The sequence below is a fragment of the Dendropsophus ebraccatus genome, chromosome 10 (genome assembly GCF_027789765.1).
Source record: "Dendropsophus ebraccatus isolate aDenEbr1 chromosome 10, aDenEbr1.pat, whole genome shotgun sequence".
Taxonomy (NCBI): domain Eukaryota; kingdom Metazoa; phylum Chordata; class Amphibia; order Anura; family Hylidae; genus Dendropsophus; species Dendropsophus ebraccatus.
In genome coordinates this window covers 74,276,611-74,295,143 of record NC_091463.1, presented here as the reverse complement: position 1 = coordinate 74,295,143, position 18,533 = coordinate 74,276,611, and the positions used below count along the sequence as shown (strand labels likewise).

Sequence of the window (18,533 nt, the reverse complement as noted above, 5' to 3'; positions counted from 1 at the left end):
TAAACCCACAATATGATAGAGAAGTGTGAATAACGCATTAATGAGAAAATTTCCATCTAGTAGAAGAATCAGAGGCAAGATTCATCGAAACCCAAATGCCGGTTTATTTAGTCTTGGAAAAGTCTTCCTGCTTTCCAAGTGTTCCGACTCCCCGGAGAAGTCTGGAATGAGTCTCTGGACTGTATCACTCCAGGCTTCTCCGGGGAATCAGAACACTTGGAAAGCAGAACGCCTCGACAGTCAAGTCATTAGATTTGGGTCTGACAGATCTTACTGTAGATTCCCTTAACTCTAATAGGAAGGCATTCATCTTCCCGACACAGGGACCACCTCATCCAGTCATGAGCTATAACAGCAAGAATGGACAAAACATTGGGGTAAAGCTCCCAGCGCATATGTCAAATGTATCCATAGGCCTCTGTTCACCAAAGGGAGGCCAAAAGAGTGACTTTTCACTAATGCGAAAGCCTAAAGGGGAATTCTTGCCCGGTAAAAACAAAATTAAAAACATTAGATTTTACTGTTGGGCTGGAGTACCCCCTTAACTCTCTGCAGAACAGCGCAGTCTGTTGCACTATTTCACACTATTTCACAAAGCAGAAAAAAGGCCTCTGTGTAAATAAGTGTCAGGCAGAGGCCTAATGGATACTCTTGAATGGATGGGGGCCTACAGATATATCCATCTTATGTACCAAGTAAAATTGTAAATAAACACTTCCAAAATCCAAGAGAGTTGCATGAAAACAGATTCCCCCAATGAAAGGTTAGAGCCTATTTTTCATTCGTTACTTAATTTTCTTAGGGTACTATTACACGGAACGATAATCGGCCCGATTCGGCCGATTATCGTTCCGTGTACTAAAGAGAACGATCAGCCGATGATCGTTGTCATCAGCTGATCATTCAGACCTATAATCGTCGGGCGCGACCGTGCACCGCTACGTGTAATAGCGGTGCGCGGCCGACGCTGACGATTAGCAAAGAAGAATACATACCTAATCCATGGTCCAGGGTTCCTCTTCCTCAGAGCTTCTTCTTACCGGGTCCCGTGCGCTCCGGCTTCTCAGCGGCCTGTGTCAGCTGACAGGCCCCTCGGCCAATCACAGGCCGGATCCGCCGCAGCCAGTGATTGGCCGAGCGGCCTGTCAGCAGAGACAAGCCGCTGTGAAGCTGAAGTGCGCGAACCCTGGGAGAAGTTAAGAGGAGGAACCCTGGACCATGGATTAGGTATGTATACAGTTTAAACAAAGGCTGCAAGGACATCGGTAACGATGTCCCTGCAGCCCTTGTTTAACGATTATCGGGCCGTGTAATAGGTCCAGTAAACGAGCGATGATCTAGCAGATCGCTGCTCGTTTACAGGTATTATCGGGCCCCCATCGGCCCGTGTAGTACCACCCTTAGACACTGAAATTGCATTATTTCTTTTGTCAGAGTAAAACATACAGTTCAATGCAAAAGGCACAAAATGCGCCCGAGTAGCTAGTGAACCTATTCGACTGTAGCAACCCTCAGCCCGACACACCAGGGGGATTCTCAGGAGGTCTGCCAAAAAGTGTGAACATAATGGCGGCACATGGAGTCCCTATAGATCTGTATATCATATCATATCATATCATATGGTTCCTCTGCGGGGCGTTCTTTCAACAAATGAGGCATGATAAGAGTTGAAGTTTATTTTATGCAATGTGTTGTATAAATATTTATATATACACACAAATTGCATAAAATGTTGGGGGAGAGTTATCTTTGTCTTATAAGAATATTCGCTTTGTTGCCCATAACAACCAATCAGCGTCACCTTTAATTTCCCACATTGCTCTGGTAAAATGAAAGCCGAGCTGTGACAGGTTGCTATGGGCAACAAAGAGAATCTTACTATAAAGACTGACTGAATTAATATTTTTAATATTTCAGTTTGTGTTTTTTTAATAGATCTTCCACCCACTGACAATCCCATATAGGCCCCTTACTAGAGGAAGGGGAAATGTTGGTTCTCAGCTGAGCACTTTTTTTTGCAGGATTGGGAAATGTGAGTCACCAATCCTATAGACCTGCATGAGTAGGATTGTGAGTCATTGCTATGTTTATGTCTAGTCCCCCCTTCTATAGGTCCATGGCCCAGTCTGGTATCTCTTCTATAGGTCCATGGCCCAGTCTGGTATCTCTTCTATAGGTCCATGGCCCAGTCTGGTATCTCTTCTATAGGTCCATGGCCCAGTCTGGTATCTCTTCTATAGGTCCATGGCCCAGTCTGGTATCTCTTCTATAGGTCTATGGGCCCTATTACATGGGACAGTTATCGTGCGAAAAATCATTATATCGTTCAAATTTATACGATAATCGTTCTGTGTAATGGCAGGCAACGATCGAAAAATCGTTCGTATGTCATGGATTTAGATCTGAACCTAAAATTATCGTTAATCATTCGCTAGTCATTTGCTGTAATTCCACATTCGTTAGCTCAAGTTCAGCATTTGTTCACTAATGGTTCAGGGTAATTGCATATTGTTCACTGTTTTGCTGGAATCAGAAAGAATAAACGATCATAGTAACGATCGTAACTAACGACCATCGTTCTGTGTAATATGGAGAACAATTTCAGGTTAACTATAAACAATCTCGTTTGGGATCGTTTATCGCTAGTCGTTAAAATCGTTCCGTGTAATAGGACCCTATGGCTCAGTCTGGTATCTCTTCTATAGGTCTATGGCCCAATCTGGTACCTCTTTTAGAGACCTATGGCCCAGTTTTGTATCTTTTCTAAAGGTCCATGGCCTGGTCTCTTATCCCTTCTATAGATCTATGGCCCAGTCTCATATCACTTCTAAAAGGTGTGTGGCCCAGGTCTGTCTTTCCTTCTATAGGTCTATGGCCTAGTCTTAAATCCCGTCTAAAAAGGTCTATGGCCCAGTCCTGTCTCCCCTTCTAATGGTCTATGGCCCAGTCTCGTATTTCTTGTATAGGTCTGCACAGATGTCCACTCTCACAGAGTGATATTCTGCCCTCTTCACCATCTCAGCTACAGTCTCTAGACCTACCAAAGTCTCCCCCCACCATGAAACAAAACAGATTCCTTTGGAGTGACACTGCGGGAAGTGCAGGCAGCCCCTTATCTGTAGGGAGGGTTTTCTAGGACTCGCTGCCCTTTAACCTATGACACAATTTGCTCTCGCTGAGAGGAGACAGACTGGGATTACAGCCAATAAACCAGAGATAGAGGCCTACCGTCAGCACCTCAGTCTCCCTGCAGGCCCCTACCTCACTAGACGGGGCTACGCTCTAATACGTCTATAGTTCAAGTGGGTTTTATCACTGAAGAATGAACACTGGACACTGTGTACCGAACTGGCAGCTGCGACAACTATGACACGGTTTCCAAATGTTTCCATGAACTGACAGCAAAGGGAAATCTTTACTATGTTTCACTATAGGATTGAACTATACTGACATAACAATAAAGATACAGTAGGTTTACAAGTGAGCTGTGCCAAATGACAAACCCAGCTCTGTTACATCTAAGTATATGAAGAACACATTGACTTGTTTACAATCCAAGAGGAGATGACAGTAGATACCAGGTTATCAGGTGTACGTGTAATAATTCACTACGTGTGAGGAAGTGATAGCAGGGCCGCTACGGATAGACTGTGGTTATAAGGAGCGATCGTGATGGATTGGCTGCGGAGTATACAAGTAGTGTACAAAACAGGTGTGACCTGCGCCAAGTGTAGTTCTGTACGTCCCGAACATGTAAATGGATTTATGATACATATGAGGAGAAGCCAGCAGAAGCAGGCCTTTCTACTAAACTCCCCGGCAAGGATTTTGTGGCAAGTATAAGTGCACACCGGCCACTGTACAGCCAGCGGGGGCACGCGCCAGTACCTTGCGGCCATGACTGGCCCACTGATCATCAGCCAAGGGAAGAGACAGAACACAGTGGCTGGTAATGGGGGCTCTGTCATACATCCAATAGCTTTATTATGGGTGCACGGCCTATACTGTAAAGGTAGAAAGTCTGGAAGTATGATTTATGCCGACAGTCTGGCAGTCATGGCAGCAGGAGGACGGCTCTGGATAACACATCTTATGGGGATGGAAGGAGACTTGTCTGATGACCTATTACATCTGTGCTGAAGACATCTTCTACCAGCAAGTACACAACATGTAGACGAGGGCAAAGCCGTGTCAGGAAATATATGGAGTACACAGACTCCAGCTGTCACCAAAAACAGCAAGACAACAAGGCAGTAACCAGATGCTTCCTATGTATACAAGACTGAGAGGGGAACCAGTGACCGCTACAGAAAATATACACCCGACTGTACCTACACAGCACAGAGTACACTACAGTTACTGCATACACAGTACAGAGTACATTAGTGACTGCATACACTGAACAGAGTACACTACAGATACTGCATAAAGCACAGAGTACACTACAGGTACTGCATACACTGTACAGAGTACACTACAGATACTGCATTCACAGCACAGAGTACACTACTGGTATTGCACACAGCACAGAGTACACTACAGTGACTGGAGGCATAGCACACAGCACAGAATACACTACAGGTACTGCACGTACAGCATGTACAGCACAAAGAATGTTAAACTGATTGTGGAAACATCACATGAGCAGCACAGAGTACACTGAAGACATGGCATAGATAGCACACACTGTAGCACAGTGCCAGCAGCACTTACAGGAGACCTGGCATAATATGACAGTCCCTGAGAGCACATTACACTGTACATATAACAAACAGCATAAAATAAATGAAAGGGATGCATAGCACAGAGTAGACTACAGTGACTGGAAGCATAGCATACACAGCACAGAGCACACTGCAGGTACTGGAGGTATAACACATTGCGGTCAGTGGAAACATGGCATAGGCAACACAGGCCGCTGCAATCACTGTCCCCATACACAGCATAATGTACACCATCAGCACTGCCAGCGGAGACATCACATACAAATACCCCATACTATGTGATCACCAGACAATGACACTCAGCAACATCCCCACAGACAGATCGGGACTGCTGGGCAATATGGACCAGAACATAGAACAAATGAGCAGTACAGTAAGAGTCATGGATAATCCCAGCACGTGATATACAGGAAAGTGACGGCCTCACCTGACCTGGAGATTCATCTGTGTAATAGTGATGTATATACCTGGACTGGAGGCGCCATCACTGCCAGTGTACTCACCTATGACTAGTCACCAATGTATGGCAAGACTGCGGGGTGTCACATACATACTGTGTAAACAACCACAGCCTCAGCACTGACAGATCAAACCTTTATCAGTATATCCACTAATCTTATCTACTCAAAGCATTCTAGATGAGGGTATATTCACACGTAACAGATTCACCGCAAAGATTTCTTTCAGTGAAAATCTGTTCCATACACGGGGTTATCGAGGATTAGAACTGCACCACCACTGTCTACAGCTAGTGTGTGGTACTGCTGCCTAGTTCTCTTGAAGTAAATGGAGCCCGGGTGTAATACCACACACAACCTGAGGACAAGTGAGGCGCTGTTTTTGGAAGCAAGCAGCTATAGATTTCTTATTCTTCATAACCCTTGAAAAGGGTTGTGCCACCATGAACACATTATCAGTTCCGTATTAGAATAATGCAGAATGCAAGAGTACATGTTTTCAACCATAAACATACCCTAAAGTTCCCCTTTAAGGCAACATTCACTTGGATGGGGACTCCCCTGGTCATTAGGTAAAGCCGACAGCTGCGTCCAGATCAGCTGCCAGCCCTGCGGGACCGAAATAGAAACAATAGGTGGTATGGATACCATAGAGTACAATAGACGCTGTGTTGCTAACAGTCGCTCTCCCCCCCATCACTCCTTGCAGGGATGAGTATATAAGAAAGCAACGTACACTAGAGGTTATGAGGCACAAAACAGCGTCAAATGTCACTGCCAAAAAAAAAAAAAAAGGGCTATTCACATTGCAATGCAAAAAAACAACAACAAATGTGTGCTGGCATCTGGTAGGATAACCTTCCTCACACGGTGCTGCCGCCTTGGGCTATTACATTACAGGAAGTCGCTCTTCATCAGGACTAAAGAAGAATGCGGCTTCCTGACAGACAGACGCTGCCGTACACTTCCTGGTTACATTGTGATGAGCTCAGCAGCACACATCTCTGTACATCTCCCTCCAGAGCTGCGCTCTCCTTCAGTGTCCGCTGCACCATGCTAGGAGCGATGACAACATACGACACGAATAGCAGCGGCACTCCTATACAGCGGGCAGCCCAGGGCCTCTACAGGCCTGTGTTCACCTTTGAACGTGGTTCACAGAGATATAATCTGTAGAAAGCATTGAGCACTATGTAAACACGGAGTATTGTCACTCAGCCTGTACTGAGGGGCCCTTAAGGTGCTATTCACACACGCCATTGCTGCAGCTATGATGCCGTAACTAAATGATTGAATACGACCTCAAATCTGCAGCAAACACCCATAGAGTCCAGAGCTGCAATCACAATCCTGACACTTGTCATTGGAAACAGTCAATAAGCTTGATATCGCATCCCTAGCTGCTTACATTTTTTTTTTCTATTTATTACACCATATGTTCTATAGAGACCATGGAGCGAGCCCCTTTTCTATTACAACGCAGCTCTCTGATGGACCTAGCCTATTCATATGATGCATGAACGGTCATTTACCTGAATGACTTGGTTGTAATACAATGATCCTCTTTCTGTGGCTCTCCGGATGTTGCAAAATGCAACTATAAGGCAGTCAGGACATGCTGGGAGTTGTAGTTTTGCAGTAGCCGGGGAGCAACTGTTATAATACTATACATGCTTCACTCTGAAACCCCAAACATCTATGGAAGATATCATTATCACCTTGTTCCTCTTATTCTGACAGAAAAACATCCTGTAGCTCACTGGAAACCATCAATAAGTTGCTGTTGACTGATCCGTCGTGCTTTTGATGTGTTTCTACTGAATCAACAACTGCCACCCTACTCACTATACCATGTACACTAGTATACCCAGGTATGTAGGCATCCGTAACGTATGGGTTATGTCATACCCTGGATCATAGTAGCCATTACTAGAATTGAGATCTGTTTTCAGCAGGGAACCAGCTTGTTGGTGGTTTCCAGGCACAGACAGTCAGTGCACAGAGAAGAAACAAGCTCATAGAAGGTGAATTGCAGGTAAGATGTATACTGATATAGGATATAATGTTATCTACACACACATTATATATATATATATATATATATATATATATATATATATATATATATAAAATGTATCCTCCTGTTCTGTCTCCAGAAGAGGTCCAGTGAGATCACTAAGGCTATTTGCACCCTTGCATCTAGCATGAGGTTAAGGCTGTCGTTCCGGCTCCGTCCTATTTTCCTGGCAAGGACGGACAAGCATCAGACAGGAAATACTTGTCCTGAACATTCACACCAAATTATTTCTAGGCAGGGAAGTAGCATAGCAGGCCGTACAATCTACCCGCCATAGCAGGAGGCACCACAAATACCTGGCGCACAGGCTTCCTATTACAGCGCTCATGGCATCTGCTGACCGGATCATTGCCTGCCATGCACAGCGAACAGGACTACCCACCTATGCCATCCATCACATCACCACCTAACAAACAGCCATCACCAACGCTCCACGGCAGAGCTCAAGGTTAGAGACGGAAGGGACAGGACACATGCAGATTAGGCTCCATCGCTATGAACAGGCCCATTAGGCGCTATGGCTGCTCAGAAATATAAGCCGCTCTGTGCTTCCCTTTATCTGGCAGAACAATATGTCATGTTTCCACCGCTGAAACCAGCGCCGGGCATCATGGTGAGGATGGTAATGAGTTTCAGTCTCACACATGGCTTCTGGTCCCTGGAGGAACAAACTAATGAAAATATGCACGAGACGTAAGAACGATCCGGGATGGCATTTCCATGTAAGAATAAAAAGAAAAGAAGAGAACAACAACGCTACGTATCACCCTAGCGAGTACAGGCGCCCCTATTCTGGTGAGCTATAAGACAGGGTTACTACCAAATGTAAACACAACAAGCTTAAAGAGATTATCCAGAATTAGAAAAACCTTCCAAAAACAGTGCCACACCTGTAACTCAGGTTGTGTCTGGTATTACAACTCTAAGGGCAGTATGCAGCAGAGGACCCTTCATATATCCTGTTAGGTCACTACCTCAAGGAGGCTGTCAGAACTGGGCAATACAAGTCTATACAGGTGCATTGGAGGTGACCGTTAACTTCAACTATTTTATCATAATGTGCGCTATAACTAGGGATGCCTTCATACTGGAAACAATGACGACGGCGGCGGCTCCGCTAAACAAGGGACAAGCATGTCGACATTGAATGGCATGTATAGAATGAGGAGGTGGTGGGTAATACACGCTACAGAGCACAATAAAGAGTAAGATGGCATGGCTGACCACTGGAAGGGCTGCTACACTTATTTAGGAACAAGCAGACAGTCTAACAATTGATTTACTGTCAATATGACAATGTTATATCGGACTATCAGCTAATCACTCTGCCCATATCTAGGAATAGATTCTTCCATGTAGAACAACTGCGTGAAATTGGCTCACTATGACGACGCAGAAGGCGCCGCTCACTATGACGACGCAGAAGGCGCCGCTCACTATGACGACGCAGAAGGCGCCGCTCACTATGACGACGCAGAAGGCGCCGCTCACTATGACGACGCAGAAGGCGCCGCTCACTATGACGACGCAGAAGGCGCCGCTCACTAGGACGACGCAGAAGGCGCCGCTCACTAGGACGACGCAGAAGGCGCCGCTCACTATGATGATTCCAGGAGAGAACACACACTCCAGCCTCATCACCATATAGCTGTGTTATAGATGCTCTAACCCTATACACCATCCATGCCATAATTCACATACTGCACGCTCAGAGTCTTTGCTGCTGGCATAAGGATCCAGTCTTGACAGGAGGAGTCAATATATATTATTAATGTACAGTTATTACATAGAGCCGCAATGAGCAAATGGCAAGGAAACAATGGCTATAAGAGTAAGCTCACACCTACAGGATCTCGCTGCAAATCCGCATGTGTCAAACAAAAGATGAGCAGTGCGCGCTGTCACCTCTGCTACATGATGTCGACTCCATCTATTTGTATTATACTATAAACTGCTGCAGATTCCACAACATGACGCCATGTGTGAACACGGTCTTAGATATTATTCACATGTTGCGGTGGAATAACAGGCTAGTCATTGGAGTGTGGCAAATAACACAATTCTTTTTGCATAATTTCAACCACAGGGTGTGAACACGGCCTTACATGACTCCAAGCACACTGATTTAAAACAATACCACAGATAGAAGTAGTCGGCTAAACCAATCCAGCCACCACTTTTCTATGGCGATTCGATAGAATAAACTTTATTTAACAGAACACAAGCCAAACAATTTAGCATGGTGGCGACAAACTTCTGGCACAATGAGCGCCTCTTGGGTGCTACCCATCCTGACAGACACATGGCACCACAGACCACCTAATGCTATACAGATGTGGCATCATACAGAGAACAAGCTTATGACTCACATGGGATAGAAATGAATACTACTAGAGGAAAAAAAAAAAAATCTATTCAGCAGTTTCTTAAGGGGGCATACACCAATGTGTATGGGGGGGTCTGAACCCTTCCCTGAATAAGGTTATGGCTGACAGCTATCATATGTGCTATCCTATGATGCCGGGACAAGTTTCTAGAATGGCTTCTATGTGTAACTGAGGTCTCGTGATTCTATGGTTTGCCCAAATTAAAGTCACAGAGAAAACAAAATAACCACAACATAAGCACAAGAAAACCTCAAGGGACGGGGGGCGGTGTGGTTTAGAGGGAAAAAAAAATTATGACGTGTTTCCCTCTAAACCTGCCCAGCTATTGACCTTGTTGTGTGCACAGATTTATCACTCTGCCCAAAGCAACCAATCACAGCTCAGCTTCATATCTCTTAACAAGCTTGGCAGGCTTGTGATTGGCAGAACCAGATGGACTTGGTTTCAGATTGAGAAATCGGGACCAATGTGCGTAAATGTCCTTTTTACATGGACCAATTATCAGCAAACTATTCCCAATTTTCAGTAGGTGTAAAAGGGCCAGCAATCAATCAATGAACAAGCAAAAGCACATTTAATAGCTGACAGGCGTTTTCTAAAGCCGGCAGCCAGCAGGGGGAATTATACACTCACCGGCCACTTTATTAGGTAAACCGGTCCAACTGCACGTTACCACTTAATTTCTAATCAGCCAATCACATGGCGGCAACTCAGTGCATTTAGGCATGTAGACATGGTCAGGACAATCTCCTGCAGTTCAAACCAAGCATCAGTATGGGGAAGAAAGGTGATTTGAGGGCCTTTGAACGTGGCATGGTTGTTGGTGCCAGAAGGGCTGGTCTAAGTATTTCAGAAACTGCTGATCTACTGGGATTTTCACGCACAACCATCTCTAGGGTTTACAGAGAATGGTCCGAAAAAGAAAAAACATCCAGTGAGCGGCAGTTCTGTGGGCGGAAATGCCATGTTGATGCCAGAGGTCAGAGGAGAATGGGCAGACTGGTTCGAGCTGATAGAAAGGCAACAGTGACTCAAATAGCCAACCGTTACAACCAAGGTAGGCAGAAGAGCATCTCTGAACGCACAGTACGTCCAACTTTGAGGCAGATGGGCTACAGCAGCAGAAGACCACACCGGGTGCCACTCTTTTCAGCTAAGAACAGGAAACTGAGGCTACAATTTGCACAAGCTCATCGAAATTGGACAGTAGAAGATTGGAAAAACTTTGCCTGGTCTGATGAGTCTCGCCTGGTCTGATGAGTGTACGTCTCCATATGCCAGTGGTGAGCGGCCATTGGACGTCAAAACCCGGATGATGTACTGGCTGCTCAGCCAGTCATTGACTGATGCAGGATGCCACTCCCGTCACTGATTGGCTGAGTGGCCAGTCCATCAGCTGGGTCATGATGTGGACACCCCGGAGATCCTGGAGCCTGGCAGGGGTTCTGTGGACGCTCCCGCTGCTCAGAGCTGGCACAAGGAGAGGTAAGTTGTTACTTGAAATCAATTTCCTCCCTCCCCCTGCAGACTTACGGCTTTTAGAAAACACCGGATTTCTCCTTTAAATTACCCGGCTATGTAAAAAAGCCAGCGATCAGCTGACAAATGAGCAAACACTTGTTTGTTGGCTGAATGGATCTTTCGTGCGCCCAATGAAATCAGTTTAAGAGCCACACGATTCAGTGATTGTCCATATGGCCCAGCCACAAATTTAAAGAACTCTGGCCATATCTAAAAACCCCGGGCAGGCAGGGAGAACATAATAAAGAAGTCAAACTTACCCATCCCTCCGAAGCACAGTGCCACCATTCATGGACCCTTTCCAACCTCCTGCAGCTCCTGGTACGGTGACGCCACGAGTCAGAAAGGTCCACTCAGCCAGTGACTGAGGAGGGACACCCTCAGAGGGTACTTCAATCTGGGATGCGATGATGCAGGAAGCTGAGAGAAACTGTAGACCAGGCGCCGACAGAGAGCTGGAGACGCTGCGGGGGCACGTGGACAGGTAAGCATAGTTTCTTTATTATGTTTCCCCCACCCCTGGATTTTTAGATTCGGCCGGAGTTCTCCCTTAATAGTAGAAGGCTTAGTAAATGAGGGCCAATCACAGAAAGGCGTTCCTTATTCTCCCCCGTTGACCATGTAAAAGGGTTCACACTGACTTTTTGTTTACATTTAAAATGTTTTTCTAATTCGAGAAAGTTATCCACTTTAAGTTCAGCCTGCCTAATTCATGCAAGGCTGCATTTTTATTTCCAAAAGCTCGAAGATAACTTACCCCAATGAAAAAAAACCTTTAAAATGCACACGTTTATACTCTTGAAAGAGTTAAAAACATATACACGTTATAAAATGCTATATACTATAAAATAGTTCACAGATCACACTAAAAAAGATTTTTATTTGCTGTAAACAATAGCATAGACAAGTACACTATGCTATACAGCAAAAAAACAAAAACAAAACCCAAACAAACAGAAAACGGTGAAACGTAGGGAAAAGGATTCTTGTGTTATTCTATATAAGTAATTGTATATGTTATGTATACACAAGGATAAACATAGAAAACGCAGTGCGGTGTGTGGTTTTACAAAAAAATTGCGCAACTATCAGATTGATTATTGTCTGTGTTGTTCCTCATTAATATGTAAACCACACTGTTTGGCGATAAGAACGCATGTTCTATGGTTTTCTGATGATGTATGTATTGTCTATATGTACAGGGGTCAATAAATCCTGAGGGCTATGACGAGACTCACTGCCAGTTCTAATGCGTATGGGGGGAAAAAAACAGTCCGGTGTGATCCATTGTTCCCCCCCCTATGGCAGTATACATATACGCTCAGCTGATATGAGAACGCATATATATGAAGAAGGCGGGAAAGATCTTACATGTATGACCGGCTTAAAGAGGTTTTCCAGCTTTGTGTAGCGTACAAAACAAACAGTACACATAGCAAACACTGACAGTACTATAGCAGTGAATAGAACATATTGTACTAGAGCCGGACACCCCCTTTAAATTGAGATGACCAGAAAATTAAGCTGCGGATGCTTAATTTCATATTATTTAAAAAATTCCAGAAAAAATAACTCAGTGACTGTAAAATGACAGCTCTCATTGTAGTCAGTAGAGACTGTGAGGCGCTATTGATGTCTGTCATGTGACAGATTTGGCAGCGCCATCATTTTTGTTGTGCTGCTACTATGATCTTGCAGAACAATGTAAATAAGCAGCATAGATGTGAACAGGGCCTTAGTTAGCCGGGGAACAATTACCACATTAGGCTCAACCAAAACTGAAGGTTTAGACCAATGATCGGGAACCTTCGACCCTCCAGCTGTTGCAAAACTACAATTCCTATCATGCCTGGACAGCCAAAGCTTCGCTTTGGCTGTCCAGGCATGATGGGAATTGTAGTTTTGCAACAGCTGGAGGGGTGGAGGATCCCCATCCCTGGTTTAGACGCAACTCAATAGTGTTTTTAAGAATCAAGGTGTCTCAACATAAATGCGGAGGACTTAGCAGCCCATTTACTACAATGTGCGATCCACAATGTCCACACTCCTGCAATAACGGTGCATAGGGACTAGTCCTTAGACCCCTAGTAGTACAATAAATCAAGGGTTAGAACCAAAAACAAGCAAAAGAGGGAAATGGAATGTGACAAGTGTACAGGGTTTGCGCCACATACGTGTGACTGAGGGGAATCTACAGCACAACATGTACACAATGACCAAAACCACATACTAAGTATGTACAGATGCCTCTATTGTTGGGCACAGTCCGCTATAACCCAACACCATGAGATGCAAAAGGTTTATACCTGACATAAAGGGGATTCACAGTACTGCTAATCCGTACCGGAGCGGTGGTCACTTAGGAAAGTTTGTCCAGTTTTTAGCATTTTACAGTGCAACCTTCCTACTGTTACAGTACGTGTTACCCCTGTCAGAAAGCCAGCGGAGCACAGTGACCCATGAGGAAACTACACAAGGAACTTCTGCTCTCCCCTCTTTTCTTTACTCACCTCACTACAGAACTGCTTTCTCACAGATTTTTACCTTCATAATGGTGCAGGTAAAATCCACGGCCGAATACAATCCCGGACACTAAGAACGGCGAAAACCTGCCCTGTGTGAATTTGCCCTTACAGGAATGACAGATGAGAGCAGCCCATGTTCTTCCACAACATGCTCGACATCATAGAGCCCCCTATGACATTTTTTTTTTTACTGAAGTACGGAAGGTTGGAAAGTTCAGTACAGTTTCGGCCCGTTTCAGATTAATGTAATAGAGAGGCAGTTTTACATCTATATCACAACTGCAAGTCACAGGCCCAGCCATAGGTCTATGGGTGCCTTTACACAGAGAGATTTATCTGACAGATTATTGAAGCCAAAGCCAGGAATGGATTTAAAAAGAGGAGAAATCTCAGTCTCTGTTTATAGGCTGTTCCTGTCTTTGGCTTTAAAAATCTGTCAGATAAATCTCTCCGTGTAAAGGCACCCTAATGTCCAGAACCGATAGCATCAAAGTTACAATGCGATGCCATCAAGTCGGGTGCTGACACCCATCAAACCGGGACCTGTGTGGCTGTGATAGAGATATAACACATATGATACTGGCTGTAGTGAGAGAAAGTTTGGGGCAATCCATACTGCCTTGCTGCTCACCCTCCATATGTCGCCTTATATACTGTACAGACAAAAATTTCTAACACATTTTTTTAATTAAATAAAAAATAATAGGTTTAATAGAGTAATTTTTCTATGAACATCTACATTCCTAGATGGTTCCTGGCAGCCACAACAAAGCGTAAGAGGGTTGAATGACACTGTATAATAATCCAGAAAATAATCTAACGTCTGGTTTCAGACTGGGTAATCCAAGCCTGGGACAGGGACCGATGTGAATGGTGAGACTCTGTGTACAGCACTTCAGAATATGTTGGCGCTATCTGAGCAATGTGAAATACATGACCTCATCCTGAGTTCACCATTAAGTCATGTGTAATAAAATATAATGGACTAACAAACTAAAATTACATTTTTTCTCAGCCGCACTAACTTCTTTAGCATCAGAACATAATGCAAAAAAAAAAACAACAACAAACACAACTACTACATTGCATAGATTGATCCTCAATGTAGTAGTCAACTAAAAATAAGGCTGAGGCATGGGTTAAAGGGAAACCCCCTGATCTTTCCAGATATTTCCACGACAATGACCCTCAACTAGAGATGAGCGAACCGGGTTCGGGTTCGAGTCGATCCGAACCTGAACGTTCGGCATTTGATTAGTGGCGGCTGCTGAACTTGGATAAAGCTCTAAGGTTGTCTGGAAAACATGGATACAGCCAACGACTATATCCATGTTTTCCACATAGCCTTAGGGCTTTATCCAACTTCAGCAGCCACAGCTAATCAAATGCCGAACGTTCGGGTTTGGATGGACTCGAGCATGCCTGTGGTTCGCTCATCTCTACCCTCAACCCTATTTACCATGAACTAGTCCATTATGTATAGAGGGAGAAGCATAATAAATCACACTATACACAACTAGTAGATGAGATCGCAGCTACACGTAGAGCTTACTAGCTATAGACCTGTGTACATCATGGGTACAAGCTAAAGGCGCAAGCCAAGATGCAGCATTATTTCTTATCTTAAGGGTCCATTTACACAGAAAGATTATCTGACAGATTATCTGCCGAAGATTTGAAGCCAAAGCCAGAAACAGACTATAAACATAGATCAGGTCATAAAGGAAAGCCTGAGATTTCTCCTCTTTCAAATCCATTCCTGGCTTTGGCTTCAAATCTTTGGCAGATAATCTTTCTGTGTAAATGGACCCTTAAGGATTAACCATCCATGGTCACTGGTATACCGAAGTGTGTTAACCCTTACAGGTATAAAACATTATTACATACATCTGACGACTAGAGTTGAGCGGTGTTGTCGAACCCGAATGCTCAGTGTTTGATTCCCAGTGGCTGCTGCAGAAGTTGGATGCTGCCCTAGGGCTGTCAGGAATACATGGACACAGGCTATGGCTCCCTAGGGCTGCATCAAACTTCTGCAGCAGCAGAGAATCAAATGCCGAGTGTTCAGGTTCAGAGAACTTTGTGGAATCTGAGCAGTTTGACAGGTCCGCTTGACACTACAGATTAGATAGGAGACTCATAGACAAATCACATGTACTTTATATACAGGATGACCTTAATGTGGGTTTAAAGGGAAACCCCTCATTGTTTGTTTGTTTGTTTGTTTTGGATGGTGATTCCCTAGAATGACCTGGAGATAACCCCCCATACTAAGCAGGAGCAGAGACTCCTTAGGATTTGTGGATCTGCCTACCAGTGCAGGTTAAAGGGAAACCCCTGCCTAAATCAGCCACAGATGAAAGGGAATCCCCCTAATCTGGGAGCAGGTTAAGGAATAACCTCTTCTAATCCCTCCATTACACAATACTCCATATAAACACCTTCCCCTGTTTACAGTCATATGACAAAGTGACCTGGCTTTCCCCGACTCCTAACACAAAAAGCACTCCGATCCTATATAGGGAACCCCTGTACGCAATAGCAGGGCCCCTAAAAAAACATTAGGAGATGGCACTTTAAAGGAGACTCCTAACCTCCATTCTTTTAGACACAATAGATATTATATAAACCAGGGATGGGGAAACTTCGTCCCTTTGGCTGTTGCAAAACCACAACTCCCATCATGCCTGGACAGCCGAAGGCTGTCCAGGCATGATGGGAATTGTAGTTTTGCAATAGCTGGAGGGCCGAAGATCCCCCATCCCTGTTATAAGCCAATGCAAACATCTAGCGCAGCATTTCCCCAACCTGGACCAAACTACAACCCCCATCATACCCTGCCAGAGGGGAGCTGTAGTTCAGCATAAGCCATAGGGGATATATATATAGCATTCAGTAGTTTGGTGAAGTTAAGGACACACAGTATTATAGAGCCTTCCTATATATATATATATATATATATATATATATATATATATATATATATATATATATATAGGGATCCCCAATCCTGAGCATCACTTCCTCTTCATTGTCCTCTTCTCCAGCACAGGCCCCAGCTCCAGGACACTTGCACAGCCTCTAGCCCATAGGATACAATGCAATGCCACTAGGCACCAGTGCAATAGAGGGGTGCAGTGCCATAGATGAGCCCTGACAGTGCAGCCCCCTATGCCATAGTGCTGTGTGCACTGCATCCATCCCCGGCCGGGGGATGAGCAGGCCCCGGGGGAGGGGGGGGATGAAGCTGCACCCCACTACCTTGCAGGAGAAGCCCCATTCCATCCTGCAGACGTGACAGGGAGAAGAGGAGAGGGAAGGAGAGGGGGGTGAGCTGCAGGAGAGCAGGGGCAGGGGGGGGTGGTGTTGGGTGTAGGGGGGGCCGGCTGCTCCCCCTCTTCCCCCATCCCCGGCTGCTCCCGCGGAGGGTGCAGGTAAGGGCAGACTTATAGAGATTTAAAGAGAAATTGCTACAATTGTAACAAACTCACCGCGGTGTTTGAGCAGCAGTCGGCCCGGGGTCTCCAAGTCATCCCAGCACGGGCTCTCAATGCAGGACCCAAGTGGCCTAGACACATAGAGGGTTAGCGCAGCGCCTGAGCGGATGGTGCAGCGGCGGCGGGCATAGCGGGGGGCTCCGGGCTCCCACCGGACCCGGATCACGTGTCACCGGCTACAAAAAAAATAACACGCATTAATTTCTCATTTTTCGGCCAAAAATCATCGCGGAGGGTTATTTTTTTTTTTTCCTCTCACTTCCCACTCAGGAGTGTCTCCTCCTTCCTCTCCCCTCCTCCAAAACAATGGAACCCACCCAAATAGGAGGGGCTGAGGGCAAGTCTGCCCTCACACTGGGCACTGCCTGCTTACATCTGCATGCAAAGCAGCCCAAGAGCTAATAGCTTACATAGTTTCCCTCCAGAGAGAGAGAGAGGGAGAGCTGGGTGTATAGTGCGAGGAGAGGGAGAGCTGCTCCTGCACCCTCACAGAGCAACCTGTGTGACAAAGCAGCCCCCTCCCCCACATGACACCATCTTCATGGATAGGGAAGTGGGGCTGAACTCCCCACACACTCAGGCGGACAGGATAGGGACTCACTCAGGACTCACAATAGGATACATTGGATATGGAGACTTTTTTCTTCTTCTATCCAAGGACGGAAGCCGACGGGAAAAACTGGAAAGATTCCCCCCCCCCCCCCCCACCCCCCCCCCTTTTTCAGTGTTTTTTTTTCTTTGGTTTAGCTAAAAACACTGACTTAATGTGTGTGAACACGGCCTAAGGCTCCACGCACGTTATGGCATCGGCTTCAAGGACACAAGTCCCGGCCTGACCGCAGGTTACTGACAGCTGTCACCTCAGCTCAGGCTGGGTTCACGCCGCGTTTTTTGCAATCCGTTCAACGTATCCGTTTTAAATTGGTTACTTTTAACGGACGGAAAAACGTAGTCTTTTGTGTCCGTTACAAAAAAACATCCGTTTCAATCTTTTTTTTTTTTTTTATAATGGAAGTCAATGGAAAAACGGATCCAAAGAGATGACACACAATTGCATCTGTTTTTGCGTCCGTTTTTTCCCATAAAACGTGTACATTTAACGGATTGCAAACGTATTCGTTTAACAGATTGCAAAAACGCAGTGTGAACCCAGCCTTAGGGCCCTATTCCACCGGACGATTATCGTTCAGATTATCGTTAAATCGTTCGAATCTAAACAATAATCGTTCGGTTGAATAGCAGTTAATGATTAACGATCGAACGAGAAATCGTTGACCGCTTTCTAAGACCTGGACCTATTCTTATCGTTGCTCGTTCGCAAAACGTTCGCAAATCGTTGGCATT

General features: G+C 45.2%; 1 protein-coding gene and 1 long non-coding RNA gene across 5 annotated transcripts in view; one reads left to right on the top strand and one right to left on the bottom strand.

Annotated features, from left to right (window-relative positions):
* LOC138766047 (uncharacterized) overlaps window positions 1-7,221 on the top strand; it is a 75,788-nt gene extending 68,567 nt beyond the window's left edge. The window contains exons 2-3 of the long non-coding RNA XR_011358671.1: window positions 6,923-7,053; window positions 7,135-7,221. This is a non-coding gene — a long non-coding RNA (uncharacterized lncRNA). The remainder of the gene's footprint in view (window positions 1-6,922; window positions 7,054-7,134) is intronic.
* The window catches only part of BICRA (BRD4 interacting chromatin remodeling complex associated protein), a 46,272-nt gene extending 28,799 nt beyond the window's left edge, over window positions 1-17,473 (bottom strand). For 3 of the 4 annotated variants that reach the window (XM_069943356.1, XM_069943358.1, XM_069943359.1), the window contains exon 1: window positions 17,184-17,460. The gene's annotated coding sequence lies outside the window, so the exon portion shown is untranslated. Of the gene's footprint in view, window positions 1-17,183 lie in introns of all 4 variants that reach the window. The other variant, XM_069943357.1, reaches the window with a different exon arrangement.
* Window positions 17,474-18,533: the final 1,060 nt, after the last annotated feature.